Source organism: Lepidothrix coronata, unplaced genomic scaffold (genome assembly GCF_001604755.1).
Source record: "Lepidothrix coronata isolate B3197 unplaced genomic scaffold, Lepidothrix_coronata-1.0 Scaffold84, whole genome shotgun sequence".
Lineage (NCBI taxonomy): Eukaryota > Metazoa > Chordata > Aves > Passeriformes > Pipridae > Lepidothrix > Lepidothrix coronata.
Window position 1 is genome coordinate 501514 of NW_016690264.1, and position 15964 is coordinate 517477.

At 37.1% G+C, this 15964-nt stretch overlaps 1 protein-coding gene across 1 annotated transcript in view; it reads right to left on the reverse strand.

Annotated features, from left to right (window-relative positions):
• The window catches only part of EEFSEC (eukaryotic elongation factor, selenocysteine-tRNA specific), a 119928-nt gene that overhangs the window by 103401 nt on the left and 563 nt on the right, over positions 1 to 15964 (reverse strand). The gene's annotated exons all lie outside the window — the stretch shown is intronic.

Consider the following 15964-nt stretch of genomic DNA (forward strand, 5'->3'; position numbering starts at 1 on the left):
GATACTTTCATTCTCTACACTGTGCACAGATTGTCAGAGCCAAAGTAAACAGCAATATTCTGGAAAACAAATCTTTCTGGACACAGTCTAGGCAGCAGTCAGTTAACCTACCCTGCTGCCATGCTAGATATTGGGTGCTTTGCTAACTTACAAATTACAGATGAAGAGTAGCTGAAGAGTTAATGTTGCTATTAAATTGCTCTTGCTAAGGTTTTAAGAGTTAATACTGCACTACCAAGGAAAGTGTTTATATGCAAAAAATCACCATAAACTCATCAACTGAAAACCAAACTCAAAGCAGTGATCTATTAGTTAATTCTCAGTTCACTTGGAGTTTCCAACGTTCACAAAGGCTGTACCTCTGTTTGTTTTAAATTATAATTTTGATTCCCCACTCAGATTTTGCTAGAGTTATTTTGTACTCAGTTCTCTGCCCTTCAGTCCATGGCAGACATCAGGCCCAGCCTAACAATTCACTACCAAATCATGAAAATAGCAAGTATTTTGCACAGTTTGTCATTCCCCTAAGTCACATCACAGAAACCCTTCCAAACTGAGGAGGCCATTATCGAGCACGTGGTACTATTTCATACCTCCTGCCAGGCCAACACAAGGGCTTCTGACAGTGTATTTATTTTTATTTAAATTTTTGCTGACTAGGACTGCACAAGATATCCACTTCATTTCAGAGCAGTCCCAAGGGGTTAACAGTCCTGTAAATCTCACATCCCAGTACTTCAGGACAAAACAAACTATATCATGTGGATACACTATCTAAATTGCCAAGGCTACAAAGCACTCCACATATTGCAGTGTATAGCATTTGTGTCTCACATTAACACATTCTCCATATAATTAATAAAAGCCCACCATAATATAAAAGATGATGCTCACTGAAAAGGAGGAAAGCAATGCAGGGTTTAATTACTAAATAAAACTAGATACAATAGTTACCAAGATTAGAATTTATACTGCAGTAAGTAGGGCTGGAATTTAATGATCTATAACCACACGGAGATAAGAGACAGTAGCAATGCTTGAGTACCAACAGAAGGCAAGGTGAAAAATCTAAGGTATCAGGATTGATAACCAGATGACCTTTTCAAAAAAATTTTACAGCAGAGAGTAAGTGCCATAAAAAGATATTCCAAATTTCACCAGCAGAGTATTTGTCTAAAAATAAGTATTTTAAATGCTTTGAATTATATACTTTACTATGTCAAATTAGATATTCATGTGAATTAAGTTGAGCAGCCAACTAAGGAACAAAATACAGACCTGGTCTGAGTTTGTATTTATTTGGACCTTAATCCTGCAGGCTCCCTTACTGAGTTCATTCCTAGGAGGGTGCATGGATGCAAAACACCCAACCTGGGTCTACGAAGCTGCAAGTGTGCATGGCACTTCACAGATAAACACAAAACCAGGTTTAGAAAGCTCACAGACTAAATTTAGACCAGTTGCTCCCTAGAATAATGAAAATATTTTAATCTCTGACACAACCAGGTTATTTTACTGTTTCAAGTTTTATACTTTGAAAAGCACAGATCCTGTGAGGTGAACGTACAGTAACCATCAACATACAAAACCAGGCCCCTTATCTAAAAGCCCTCATAAATAAAGAAAAAAAAGTTTTCTATTAGGTATTTTGAAGAACCTCAAAACATGAAATTGTTCAACATAACCCTGCACAGAAATTTCATAACACATCTCAAATACTACATAAACCAAAACATGACTATCTAATCAGATATTTCAGTATAATCCCAAGCAAGTTCTTCCACATTTTCTCTAAGATGAATGAACAACTGAATAAAATACAAGTGTTGACACAAATATTTTTACATTTTACAAGCAGTAGTGGCAGCTTGTATAAACTAAGTTTGTGAGCAGTAACATCTGTCAGTTAAGCAAAACATCACTCAAACTCAAAACCTTCATCAAGACCAGAACTATGCTTCTGTGACCAGGGAGGGTCACCATAAGGAAAGTACAGCAGGTCTTCCAGCTCTGCACCCCACACTCACCCTCCTGGTTCACTGATCATTAAAAAACACTTCCCCCAAATCAAAATCTAAACTTTCAAGCTAAAACAGAGGCTGACAACATCCCCAGGGAAGTGGGATGAAAGCCGACAGAAAACAAAGTCTGCTCAGAATACACATTGCTCTGCCAGGCTCATGTGACCAGCTCTTAGGAATGCTGGCACTGCTCAAGTTATTCAATGGAAATATGCAACAAACAGACTAAGAATCCTGGATAAACAAGAAAATAATACAGAGCGCAAAGCACCAATACTTCTACTCTGAAGCTGCATCTGTAAATTTGCATTTAACTGTACATTTCAAGAGAATACTTCTCATAGCAAAAATTCAAAGAGCAGCAACAGCAGGCACTGAGCCATCACTCTCTCACTGGGATGGGATTCTAGAAAAGAAGTGCCCAGAAGTCCAAAATCATCTGCGTTAGCTAATCCAACCTCCATGACTAAGAAATTCCTAAGCAAGAACACAAAACAGGATCAAAAGTATATCAAGTATACAAAGAACATCTAAAGAATACACACTTCTCTCTTTCACAAAACCCATTCTTAGATGCTTTTGCCTCATAGGAGCCTTTTTTATACTTTTAATTACTGCTTTTCACATTTTGTTAGGTCTTGTTTCCCATTCACATCTTCTAGTCTCAGAGAGCACAATAGATTCTAAATTGAACTTCCTGACAGTAAGAACTAGAATTACAGAATAAGGGATGGGAAACTCAGAATGAGAATTTAATTTCAAATGAACTTAAGTAAATATATTTCATTTGTTATCTGGGCACTTCAGTCTTCGCATCAAACGATGGAGACAACTGCTGTTGAAGAATCATATCATAATAACGGAAGAGAAATACAATGGAACTTTATTAAGTATATTCTTACTGACAATTTACTATAGACTTAAATTAAATTTTGGTAAAGGATTTCCTTAAAGTACTTCCAATAAATTATTTTTATAAATTATGTTTAAAATGTCAGAGTTAATTTGCTTTTGAGGGAAAAATTATCTTGCCATTTGGTAAAAATGTAACATTGAAATAAAGTGTATGAAGAGGAAAAAAGTAATGTAGGTAAAGAAAATTAAATAGTATTTAATGACAGAAGTAAAAAAAAAACCCCATGAAATAAAAATCATATAAATGGATATTTAATCCTTTTCCTCCCTTAATAAAGTAATAGTAACATTCATTTACATGTTTTTTTTCCCCCTCTAGTGTCTTGTTAAGTAAGGTACACGTTGGGGCTCAGAGGAGAACTGAGACATCAGGAGGGGAAAAAAAATTTGAAATAGTTGTAGTCACCATGTTTTAAACATACCCTATGATGTTGTTACCCAAACAATCAAAGAAGATTTGCCTCTCTCCAAGAGCTAGATTCTGTTGGTCCACAGAAAATTGAATTACAACATCTGAGTACACAAGCTTTAGGATGGGCTCTACTGGTAAAATGAAAGCTTTTAAGTTTTCAGTCCCAAGAGAGCAGCAACCATCTCTTCTCTCTGCAGCAGCACTGGGCAGGCAGAGAAGCCTATTTCACTGCAGTTCTCTCAAAAAACTAGAACTCAAGCTCAGATGCTGTTAAATCTGGAGGCAAATTGAATAGGTAATTTTAAAACCTAGAAACAGAAAACATGAAACAAACAGAAGAAGTGAAGCAAAGGTGGGTTATCAGTGACCCAAGTCCCCCACCACAAACCATCGTACCTCACAGTCCAACCGTGCCCACTCAAACTTAATCCTTATCCAGTTATGATACAAAATGAACAAGGGCAGTTTTTAGTCGTATTGAGATTCTTTTCTCCTCCCTCTTACTCAGACTGCAAAGGACACCATATAAACATCAAGAAATTGGTTTTCAATCCCATTTCCCACATACATTGTTCCTCCTCTTTTTCTTCTTCCCTGACATTCCTTAAGATTTTAATTCATTTGTGGAACTGCCAGCTTATGAACATAGGGAAAAATCTATTCCAAGCACAAGCTTCAAGACCAGCCTCCTACACAGCTTATTACTCTGCACCTGAAAGAGGCACACCATGAGCCATGGATGTCCAACAGACAAAGGTAAAGCCTTTGGACTTCAGAATGAAAGTTCTAAGGGGGGAATCCAAGCAAATAAAAAAAACCACCAACAAAACAAATCTTTTTTTTTTCCTCTTTTTCCCCCCCCATAAAAATCAGATAAGATTATCATTTAAAACAATGCCAAGGCTATGAACCCCTCCCTACTGCTTTCTTGCATGTTCTTACATGGCAGGAAAAAAAAAATCTGCTGAAATTGCTAGGGATCAGCCAAATTCAATAAACCAACACTATCTCTAACTGTAAATGCATCACTAAGATAAATGAATGCATAATTGCAGAGTACTAATCACTGCTTAATGAAATGCTGAAATCACCAAGAAAGAATACAGCCTTAGTGATTAGAGCTCAATTTTTTTGGTTGCTCAGAGCTAACAGAAATAAAAAGAGAGATTACAGCTCAGGCATTTAAAATATTTTGCACTGATCATTACCACTTAGCAGAAAACCACGATTTCCAGAATATATTTAATTTTCAAAAACCAGTTTGATAGGCTATTTTGCTGACCTCCTACAAAGTCATATTTGCCCCCTACAAACTAGTGCCTGAGCATCCAGTATTTCAATGACTGTTACCCACACAACTCTGCAGCTTATGACAAGTTCTCACACGTGAACTGCTTTAGCTGAGCTCAACTTGCCTGCTTTTAAACTGTCTTCTGACCCCTAAATGAATTTATTATTGTTAGAGAACAGACTCCACTTTAGCATCCTCTTCGCAAGAAACACATTTCTCATTCACAGATCTTATTTATTCCACTTCTGATCAAACAGTGCATAAAGGGGAACTGGGACAAAAGTACAAATCTTTCATAGGAAGCATAACAGCTTCTAAATAGAAAAACAACATCCCCAAAATGGGTGCATTTTGATGATTTCATCCTGGCATCCTGAAAATTTTCGGCATCTAATAAAACCAGTAAATACAGTTGCACTTGAGATGCTACAAAGTTGTTAGCTCTGCAATAAAAAGTGAAACTATCATATGCTACTAAAATAAATATTGGATAGCTTAGTTACAAGAATGTTTGAAGTTATTTTGTTCCAATTGTTCTTACATGAGCTCATAAGTTACTGCAAAGAAATTTAAAACATTAAGGTTCAAAAGGATACTGCCAACTTATTTAAATTTCACAATAGTCAATTTTGGTTTTACCTAGGATTGACTCAATTATACGCAAGGATACAGCAAAAAAATTCCATAAACCTGACATCACTTTTTATGTGGTCTACCGTTTTCCTAGCCACACTCTACCTTTTTCTGAATGGGACAAAAATAAAGATCTCTACAATGCACAGGGAAAAGAAACAAGTACAGTAACCAAAATAACTTCCAACCACTGCATCAATTTGATTACAAGTCTAAAAAACCCAGTGATCTTTTCCATAGTAAGTTAAGGACTCGCTGGTTTCTCAGTGCAGGGTAAGTAAAGAAACTGACAGTTAAATTTATCTTCACTTTGATTTGGCTTTAAAATACAACAAAGAAAACATTAAACCCCACAAAAGCAGTGTTGGACATTACTAAAATAATCAACTATTTCATACAGTAAATAAAGCTTCAAAACAAAAAAAAGAGAACACATTTAGGGACACACGATGAAAGAACAGCCAAATACCCACCTACACACAACTTGTAAATGAACACAGTTCAGTAATGAAAACACATCTGAGACAACTTTCTTAAAGACTGGATTTTCAGCCATTGGTTTTTGAGAGTTTTTGCAATAGAATTTAGCTTCAGTTCAAAACTCTTCTGTTCCCTTAACTAGAAAAGTATTTTCTCCACATAAAGTTTGGTATAATTCGATTTAATCAAATACACTTTTTTTTACTGTCCCTAGAAGCATTATAAAGAATCACAGACAGGTGAATCTGTTCCCACAAAAGACTCCAGTTAACCACCCATTTTGTACAGAAAAAGCATTGCTGGATGTCAGAATACACAGCAGAGAGAGCAAAGGGAGAGCTCAATTATGAACACATGGGCAAACACCACCAGCCACCACAACTTTATCAAAGCACTTGAAATAATGGGAGAATCCTCAGTTGTTACTCAGGTGAAAAGTCTACTCAGGGAAAGAAATATTATTCATGCTGGTCCATCCCACAGGGTGAAAAGCTATCACACAGCAAGCAATCCAGAAAACAAAATTACTTCCTTAAACACCTTTCTTAGGGATGCCAGACTTGTGACTTTTGAATTTTTAGCCATACACAAGGAAAAATATTATCAAATAAGAAAAACTGAAATAATTGTTATTTTATTTATACATATATAAACAAACAGTTATAATTTAAGTGCTTTTCAGGTTTTTTAAATGAGGCATATTATCATATTATTTGAAGCTACAACATAGCCAGACAGAGACCAAAGTTTCAGTGTTAAATGCCCAAAACTGGTCCCTTAGGTGAACAGCACTGTTGACATTTGTGGGGCATTTTGCTGATAGACTTTTTAATACTCTAAACTGAATATTCATCATCTCACAGATCAGGGAAAGATTACAGTGTTGAATGCTTTTAGGAATGACAATATTTTGGGGTTTCCTTAGTCTCTTAAAGCAGCCCTGACACCCAAAATTAAGTACAATTTGAACCATTTTCCTTATTCTCTGATGAAATGTCTCTTGGTCAGTTGTTCTGATGTCTTTAAAGGATACTTCATAACTTTGAGTACAAACCCAATGTTTTGTACTTAAAGCACAGTACGGGATTTTTTCATAAGTCTTCAAAAAAGTTAGGGGTCAGTACAGTCCCAAAGTTGTGTACACACAGAACTGCACAATAAAGACAAACAGCACAAAATATCTGAATATTTCCATCACACAGCAGAACTGACACACACATATATTCCAGTTGTGCAGGACCAGGCAATCTACCTCTATAAAACTGCCTGCAGTGTTTGTCATATCCACATTCACAGACACGCTTAGGTTGGGTTCCTGCACAGCCAGCACCACCACACTGGGGCAGCGCTTCGAGATGCTGAACACCTTCAATAAACTCTGAGCTATGAGGGTTCACAGTTACACTTGCTGATGGGTCTCAAGCCCTCTACAATTTGGGCGAGCCAAGTCCAGCACTATTTCACGGCTGCACTAGGTTAGGAGTTTACCCTTGAAGTAGATCATTCCCAGAAACCTACCTCGACCTACGGTTACTACTTCTCCTTCTCTCCTATTCCAGCAGATGCCCAACACACCAGAGCTGCTGCTGCTCCCCTGACCGGGTGACAGCCCAAGGAGAGCAGCACAACCCCGGCAAGGACCAGGCCACGCCACACCAGTACTTTGCACGTGTGCTCTAAGCCACACTTTAAATCATTTCACACACCAGAATGTCAGCGTGGATAACCACTGCCAGAACACGACACAGAATCCCCTGAAGTCAACCACAGGTTCAGGTAATCATGACCTCTCTTTTTACAGCATAAATGCATAATTTCCGCACCACTCTTTGATGAAGGGACCACAGACTTAAAAAGAGGAAACAATTACAGTCATTAGAATTTCACCCAAGCATGAGATTTAATCTCAGGCCATGGTCTTGCCAATGGCTGTGGGGGTCTCAATGGAGACAAAATTGCTCTGTGGGAGAAAAAAATGCCTTGATGATGACATTAGTCAGCAAGAGAGACCGAGCTTTGTCTTCCATCCAACAGCACGGTCAAATACAAGGAAACCATTTTCCCTCCTCCTCTTCTTGATTCCAAAAAAAAAAAAAAAAAAAAAAAAAAGCCACCAAAAAAAACACCAAAAAAAACCCCAGCTACAATTTTGTTTCTCTCTCTGAAATGCAGTTTTTGTATGCTTTGGAAAATTTTCTTCCCAAAAGCAACACTGCTGGAAGGGTAGTCTTTAATATTAGAAAAGCAGATTTAAGCGTGGATAAGCATCTATGACAAAAGACATTTCCCACGCCTATCCTTGTTAATATAATTGGACAGTTCTATCAACAATTCTCAAACACTTCTACAGCTTGTCTTAACCCAACATGTTCTCAAAGACCATTTCAAATTCTACATACACAGGAATCACATCTAAAAGATGCTCACCTTCTCTACAATGCACTTAATAGAAATCAGACAGGTGAAACTTGGCTGAAAAAAACTGAGACAAAGTTTGACAATGCAAAAGAGCTCCTGAGATCCAGGAGTACCAGCTCCTCTCCTATGCCAATCATATGTTGCATCCCAACCAAGACACAAAACAAAGGAAAACTTTAGCACAGAAGACAAGAAAGTGCTAGAGGTGATTGTACTAAAGTCAATATTCACTACTGCAGAAAAGGCAGATCTGCAGTGGACAAAACTGTCTTCATGATCCTTCTAAAGTCTGAAGTAAAAGAAAAAGGAGTCTCTCAACAAAACTGTAAGCCCAAATGTATCATCTCTTCTCTGGAACTTGGGGTGAGGGACCTGGATTCTTACCCAGATCAACTTCTATAAGCCTCAATTCAAATGTTGATTTTTATTCCTCCTTATCATCGTTTACCTCCACAATGCTTTTGAATACAATTTATTCATTTTTATTTAAGCTACCTTTGCTATTCCATTTCCTTTCTCTATTCACCAACTCATTCTGCTGTTACATTAAACATATATACATATATATAAACACACATGGGTATTTGTTTGTCTTCTCACAACCACCCCTGGTGCTGGTAATTTCAATCTAATGTAGAATTAATCAGTTTAAGTTTGAAACAGAGATTGTAATTCAATTTGGAAGTCAACACTAACCATTTCATGCTCACTTGAAGAGATCAGATAGACTGGACCAGAACATTTTGGTAAAATAACTGATAAGGAGATGGGAAATAAGAATTATTGGTATTTACTTAGCCTGCAACACTTTTTAGAAGCAAACAGTTTAAAGGAAGCACTTCAGAATAGCTATTTAATCTGAATTTTACAGATAGCACAGAGAATATATTCTCACAGAATGCACAGGGTCTCTGCAATCACAGCTATCGTGCGAGCTGTTCAAGTCTTTCTTCCCTGAAACTCTCACCCAATTTTGCTCCGTTATGAGCTGTGACCCAAAGAACACAATGTGTTCAAGAATCCATCTGGAAATTACAACCACAGAATATCTGTCCTTGCTCTTCAGCTTGCCAGGCCAACCTTAGGGTTCCCAGACAGAAAACAACTCACTGCCACACAGAGAACCAACTTTTTATTCCACTTAACAGGCTTCAGCACTGACAGTGCAGGGGGGTTTGGTTTGCTCCCTTAGCTAGAAGATCTGTTGCACAACTGCTTTACAATTATAACCTAAATTTTTCCATCTGCATTTGGTTTTCCTAGAGGTTTTTATAAACAGTACTTTACAGTAGTCATCTAAGAACCTACATTATTATTTCTAGTACAAAAAAAAAAAAAAAACACCGAGAAATATATTAAGGAAGCTCAGTTCATGGCTCCATCAAGCTAAACTAGCTATTAAAAATGGATTTATACATAAGCAATGTATCACTGAGCTTATATCTAGCATCTACTAATTGAAGACAACTTTTAAATCAAGATGCAGAAAAAATACAGTAGATCCTTATAAGTCCAGTTTGTCAATTAGCAGACCACTGAATTGCTAAACTGGACTATTTAGCAAGCAAACATATCCATCATCAGTAAAAATGCTACTTTGAAAAATGGGCTCTAAATTCTTTTTGACAAGGGTAATTTTAACTATAAATATGGTTCATATTTTATAGTAAGCTATTCTAAATTTTATGCAGTTATTTATAAGACTTCACTACATTAGCTAATATTTTAAAACATCTAAAAATTGATTAAGCTTTTAATTGATTGATTAAGCTTTCCCACTCTTCCAAACAGCTTAAAAAATAATTTCCAGTAAGGAGAAACATAAAGCAAAAGTGAAATGAAAGGGCATGCAGTTACTTGATGAATGCTTGCACACAGTACAACGGAACAAAGAAATTCTCTTTTTAAATCAATAGGAAAAATGATCAAACAGACTTAAACAGCACCATTACAGTGCTTGGTTATTATGTTTTCTTGAGAAGCTGTCATGTTTTTGTGTCAAATAACCAAGTGTGAATTAGCACAATTTTGTTGTATACAAGCAAACACAAACACAACCACTCAGAAGCTTTGTAGAAAACCTGTCCTAGCAAGGGATAATTTAACATTGAAACAAGGTTCAATAAAGCCACTCCTAGTTAAAAATCTACACTTAAGATTAAAATTCAATTATAAATCAGGTTTTCTGAACAAGAAATACACAACTTTTTTTAAAATTGAACACAGAAAACAGTACATTTCTGACAGGATTCTAACAAGAGGTTGAAGAGAATGTGATTATTCACTGTAACTTTTGATATCAGGAGACGATGGCTCTCCTGCTCCTTGTAAACTTTTCAATCCATAAAAGGAACAGAAGCCTCATCCTACTTGGCTCTCTAATATAAGAGTTGATGTACAGTTTAGGAACTTGTTGAACATGTGTAGCTTTAATAGGCAAGTCAGCTTCAAGTCAAAATAGCAGAAAAGAACATAGAACAGAAATAGTAGCAGCCAAGTAGACCAGTCCCACTGTCACATCACTCAAAAACACACAGATGAGGAGCAATGCATAACACATGGAAAGCTAAATCCATTACAGTTATGGCACAGATACAGACAAAAATTCCACAAGACCAACGTTTTAAAGTACCCTGGTACACACACACTCCAAGTTTCATTCTACCCAATCTCACACAACAAACCCTGAAATGACACAGAAGTGGTTCAGTATAGATTTCATATAACTGGCTTTCTTTTGCCCAGTTATTACACAACATGGGGAAATGGAGAGTTAAATAAAATAACTGTGTACGCTAAATTTCATGGTTTCCACATCGAGGCAGTTGTTTTGTCTCACCTGTGTTACCTGCATCTTATGTCATGTGTAAGACAACACCCCCTAAGTTTTTATTGCTTAAGGTATAAAAAGCACTATCCCAATTATAGATGAAAAAGCCCAACCTTCCTTGAAACACAGAGGATGTTTTCTTTAAGAATGAGAAAATTAAGCCACAGTTGTGTTCCAAATCTTCTGCTTAATTCTGTTTCGATTCACAGTAAGGTCACTCCACCCACGTTGACCTGTTACCCCCAGTACTTATCACTAAGATCCTACATTGTAAGCAAACACTGCCCTCTTGTGCACTGCAACATCCAGGAGACAAAGTTCCGCTTCGGGAGTGGGGGAGAAGGGCATTCCAGACCAACAAAATTTTTTATGCCGACTGATTTTTCTTCATGCACAGCTCCTTAATTAAAAAAATTTAAAATTTTAAAATTAATTTTAAAATATCAATAAAAATACCCTTTTGTCAGGCAAGTATCTGGCACCAGCCAAAATTGAGGTGAATTAAAAAAGACACTTTTTCAATTTCAAGAGAAGTGTTTTCATTTGCAGAAATAAAGTTTATTTGCATTTTTAATACAAACCAATATCAGCAATTTACAAACACCATCAACCTGAAGAGTCCAATAGCATTTAGAAAACATTCACATTAGTGTTTATTGAACTCTCTTGGCCCAAGAGTACTTCCATGACATCAACCACTACAACAGGGCTCATGAATATGAATTACACTACACAAAAATTGTATTTTAATTTTTTTTTCCACCAGAACAAGGTTCATTATTATGTTATTCTCATTTCAAGCTGACAGCCAAAGTTCTCAAGACTCTCCAATGACTTCTCTGATCAGAACAGTATCCACTGAACAACACAAGGCACTCTTTCCTCCACAGAAGAGATTTTCCTTCATTCAGAGCAAGTCATCCATATATACATCTACAACTATAAAACCCTACTTGCTCACTCACCTAGAATGGAAAAAAACATTAACTGTCACATCTTCACAAAGGTCTCAACAAACAAAAGCTCACATCAACAGAAGTGTGTTTTCATTGCAGTAATGTAAAGGTAACCCCGAGTTTACAAATCCTCTTAAAAGCTTACAACAAACTCAGCAAAACAACTAATCTGTGATAAAAGGTGGGAGTTTTTTGTGATATGTTAATCTTACAAATAATCTGCATCTGACGGAATTTGAATGCTGGTAGCAAGACCACATTTCCCTTGATCTCCCAAGCCTGTTTTCATTGTACTCATTTGCATCAGCAAGACATGCTTTTGCTATGCTCATTTCCCCCTCCCCAAGCTCTTGTGCAAGTTCAAAAGTCTTGGTCCCTCCAATGTATCAGGTATGAATTAATACCCTTCCTCAGCAGAACACAGCAGCAAAGTGGAAACAGACACTTGCAAGGCAGTTTTCTTTGAAAGGAACTGCAGGGACAAATGGTGACAATGAAGCTCTAGTTATAAAGTAAAAAGGTCAAAGGTTCAGACAGGCATAAGGATTACAAAACTACAAGTTCGTCAGAATTCCCCACACCCCAAGTTTAGACAACCAGGGTCAAGCAGTAGCTTTCCAATTAAAACCCTATAAGGATACTCTGTCCTTTGAACTTCATAGGGAGAAGAAAAAAAAAAAAAAAGACGATTTTCTGTTTTAGAATTTCTTTTGAGGACCCATCTCAAAATCAAACAGATAAAGGGCATCTGACAACAGCTCACCTAAAACAAACATTGCGATATCCCTTCGCTGCCTGTGTGGGGGAAGCTGGGATGAGGTAATCATGTTCTTCTGTATTAGTGTGCTGACCCTTTGTAGGGCATGAAATTAACCATCAGCAAGTAAAAAATCTGCTACTGGTTAAACTACTTTGCTACGCAAAGTGGTCTTAAAATGAAATATGGGGATTGAATTTCTTCTGGCAGATTAACTTGTATAACCTCTCTGCAGGCATCCCTTCCTGCTGAACTCATTTCAGAAACCATTCCAGACCCTACTGGATGCACAGGTCTGCAACAAACAAATATAAAAGCAACTCTTATTTTACTTGGACGACATTAACATCAGCTTTATGGAAGATCAGGAGCCGAATTTCAACAAAAGAACAGAAGCTTAAAAAACTCCATAGCACTGTAACAGAAACTACCCCATCTCAGTGTGAAATTTTACCAAAAATACCACCCTAAATATCTGCAAGAACAGAAGAAAAATAACAGTATTGCATCTTGCAGTCATTCCTTCAGTGCAGAAAGTGAGTGTAAGGCTGATGTGGGTTCTTCTTACTGCTCGTGACAAGCTAAGAATTGACGCTTAAAATTAGTTATTAAGGTTTGTTTTCTCTGCCTAGCAAGTCACAAATGGCTATAAATGCTATATTTGTTGCACTGCTTGAGACAAGAGCCTCCTAAAGCATAGGAAATGTCTGAAATTATTTTACATAAAGAGTTTTTTATTTTAAATAAAGAGTTCCATTCTTCTTGTTTAAGACAAAAAGAAATACAAAACAGTTCAAGCCATACAGCTACCAACAACAGCTTAATACCTTCCTGCCAGAGACACACAAGAGCCTGATGCTGAAGAATATAAACCAGCGTGGTGAAAGGCATGATGTACTACATCAAGTGACTATTATTTATTCCATTCCAACCTTGACTATCACCTTCCAGCTAAAACTTTAAGAAAGCATCTTGGGTGGAACTGTCTGCAACATTTCCAATTCCCAGCATGCAGGTTAAAAAAAACAACAACAACAAAAAAAAACACCAAAAAAACCCCCCAAAAACCATAAACTTTTGATTTAACATTTGATATGTTTTGTTTTCAAGGACAAGCTTTGCAAGAAAAATGTAGCCACACAGAATGAAATACGACTTCCATTTTCCATTCCGTTCTGTTACTGCTCAAATATTCTGCATTCATTGAATCCTAAGGTATTGTGTCTAAATAAGCATCTTGTGAGTGACTGTGACAAGTATTTACAAGGTCGAGCACTGCCTGGCATAGCATGAACCCTCATATCCAGCTCCCTTGCCCACAGCCATCCTGTCTCTAGTTTTCCTGTAGGTTAATACACATATACAGCTACCACAGGACTTGATACCATAAAAGCAGTATTTTAAACAGGTATGAGAAATCCGAGAGGCAGAATAAACACAGGAAGATAAAGTACTTTGCACTTAAGTTTTATTTTAAAACCATACAGAGAGAAAATGTGTAGTAACAGGGAAATCACAGATTCCATCAAAAAGAAAAAAGTAGCAGCATTCCTACTCGGAATGTTGCAGACAAAACGTTTGGAACAGTGAACCCTTAACGCTCAACAAGAAGGAAGTAGATCAAAATAATCTAAATTTTTCAAGTGTCATTTCTGAAGTGGTGAAAAAGTTGGCAATATTGAAATACTCAAACACCAAAGAATGTATCCTGTTACACAAGACATGCTATACTTCAGTTTGAGTTTCACCAAAACATGTTAAACCTGTAAGCACCTAAGTAGTCCCACAGGCACAGATCAGGTTTTATCATCATGGTCTCACCCCCTAAACCTGGTAGGGGGGGAATAAAAAAGGAGGGGCATACACCATCAAGATACAGCAGAAAACTGAATTTTTTTTAACCCCTTAAACTATTAACACGACACTGCATTTCCCCTACAACGCTTTCTTAATACACAGAATTGCAGTAAGTCATATTAGCAAATGTTTTAACTAATATACATAATATGGTATAACTAGAACTGAGTGAGTTTGATTTGCTTATGTATCTGAACTGATGCCTGTAAAGAACCATTTCTGCTGGGAAGAAAATATCATGCCCTATATTCTAGTCCACATCTTTGCTTCTCCCTTCATGGCCTACCAATAAAGAAATCTGAATAACTTATTCAGGCAATGTGGAGAGCTGTGACTAAATACTTTGAAGATGTTCATAAAAACAAAAGAAAGTAACAAGACGTTTGTGTATTAAACAATCACCCAAAAAAAAGTATTAAAGGTATATAAAAAAAAATGGTTAAAGCAGTTTTCTAAGTTTTCCCATGTCCTCTTCATGAGAAAGTTTACACCGCTCAGATTAGTTGCTTCTGGCAGAAAGGAATGTCTGACTACAAGTCACTCTTGAGTACATCCCAGAAACGTTTGCCAAAGTAAACTTTGTTCTTGAGAAGCTAATCAGGTGCTTACAATTACTGAAGAACGATAGTGGGTTGTCAAGTACCAGAGACGACTAAAAGACCACAAGTTTCTGTTATTTAGCACCCGGCCACTCCTCCCCTGCAGCTCCGGAGCACGTGAATGGCACTGGAGGGCCGGTGAAACAGACACGTAAGTAAATATTTACCCCCAAAGAAGTGCAAACAACACGCTGCAGTTACTACTACCGCAGTTTAGAAATAACACATCTGCTCAAAAGGGGATTAAATTCGTTCATCACCAGAAGTAACTCGGTCTGAACCTTAGTCTAGCCAAGAAAAAACATATTCTGTTGCAAATCTACCACATAGCTGACACTAAAGAGAGCTTGGCAGAGGAAACGCATAAGAACTGAATCTACTGATTGACCTCTGCAGTTGCAGTTTATCAACCTGCGACTGCTTTAAGCAGTCTGCAGCTGCAACTCCGTCACATCCTTAATTGAGCACCAACGACTTCTTAGCTCTTTTTAGAAGAGATGGAGGGAGGAGATAGAACAAGGTGAACTAATTCAGAATGAATTCTAACGCAAACCAGATTAACCTTCCAATATCATCTACAAAGACTAAAATGAAAAGATACCAAAATCCACAAAATTATTTCTAAGCATAAGATTATCATGTGAGAACTCCCTGGTCCCTCCAAGACAAGTTCAGCACGGGGATGTCCCGTGCACAGCTCTCAACCCAGGCAACAGCAAACTCTGACAGCTTTAACAAGTGACAAAACAGAACTCAATAGGACTGTAATATGCCATTAATAAGGTCTCCATACAC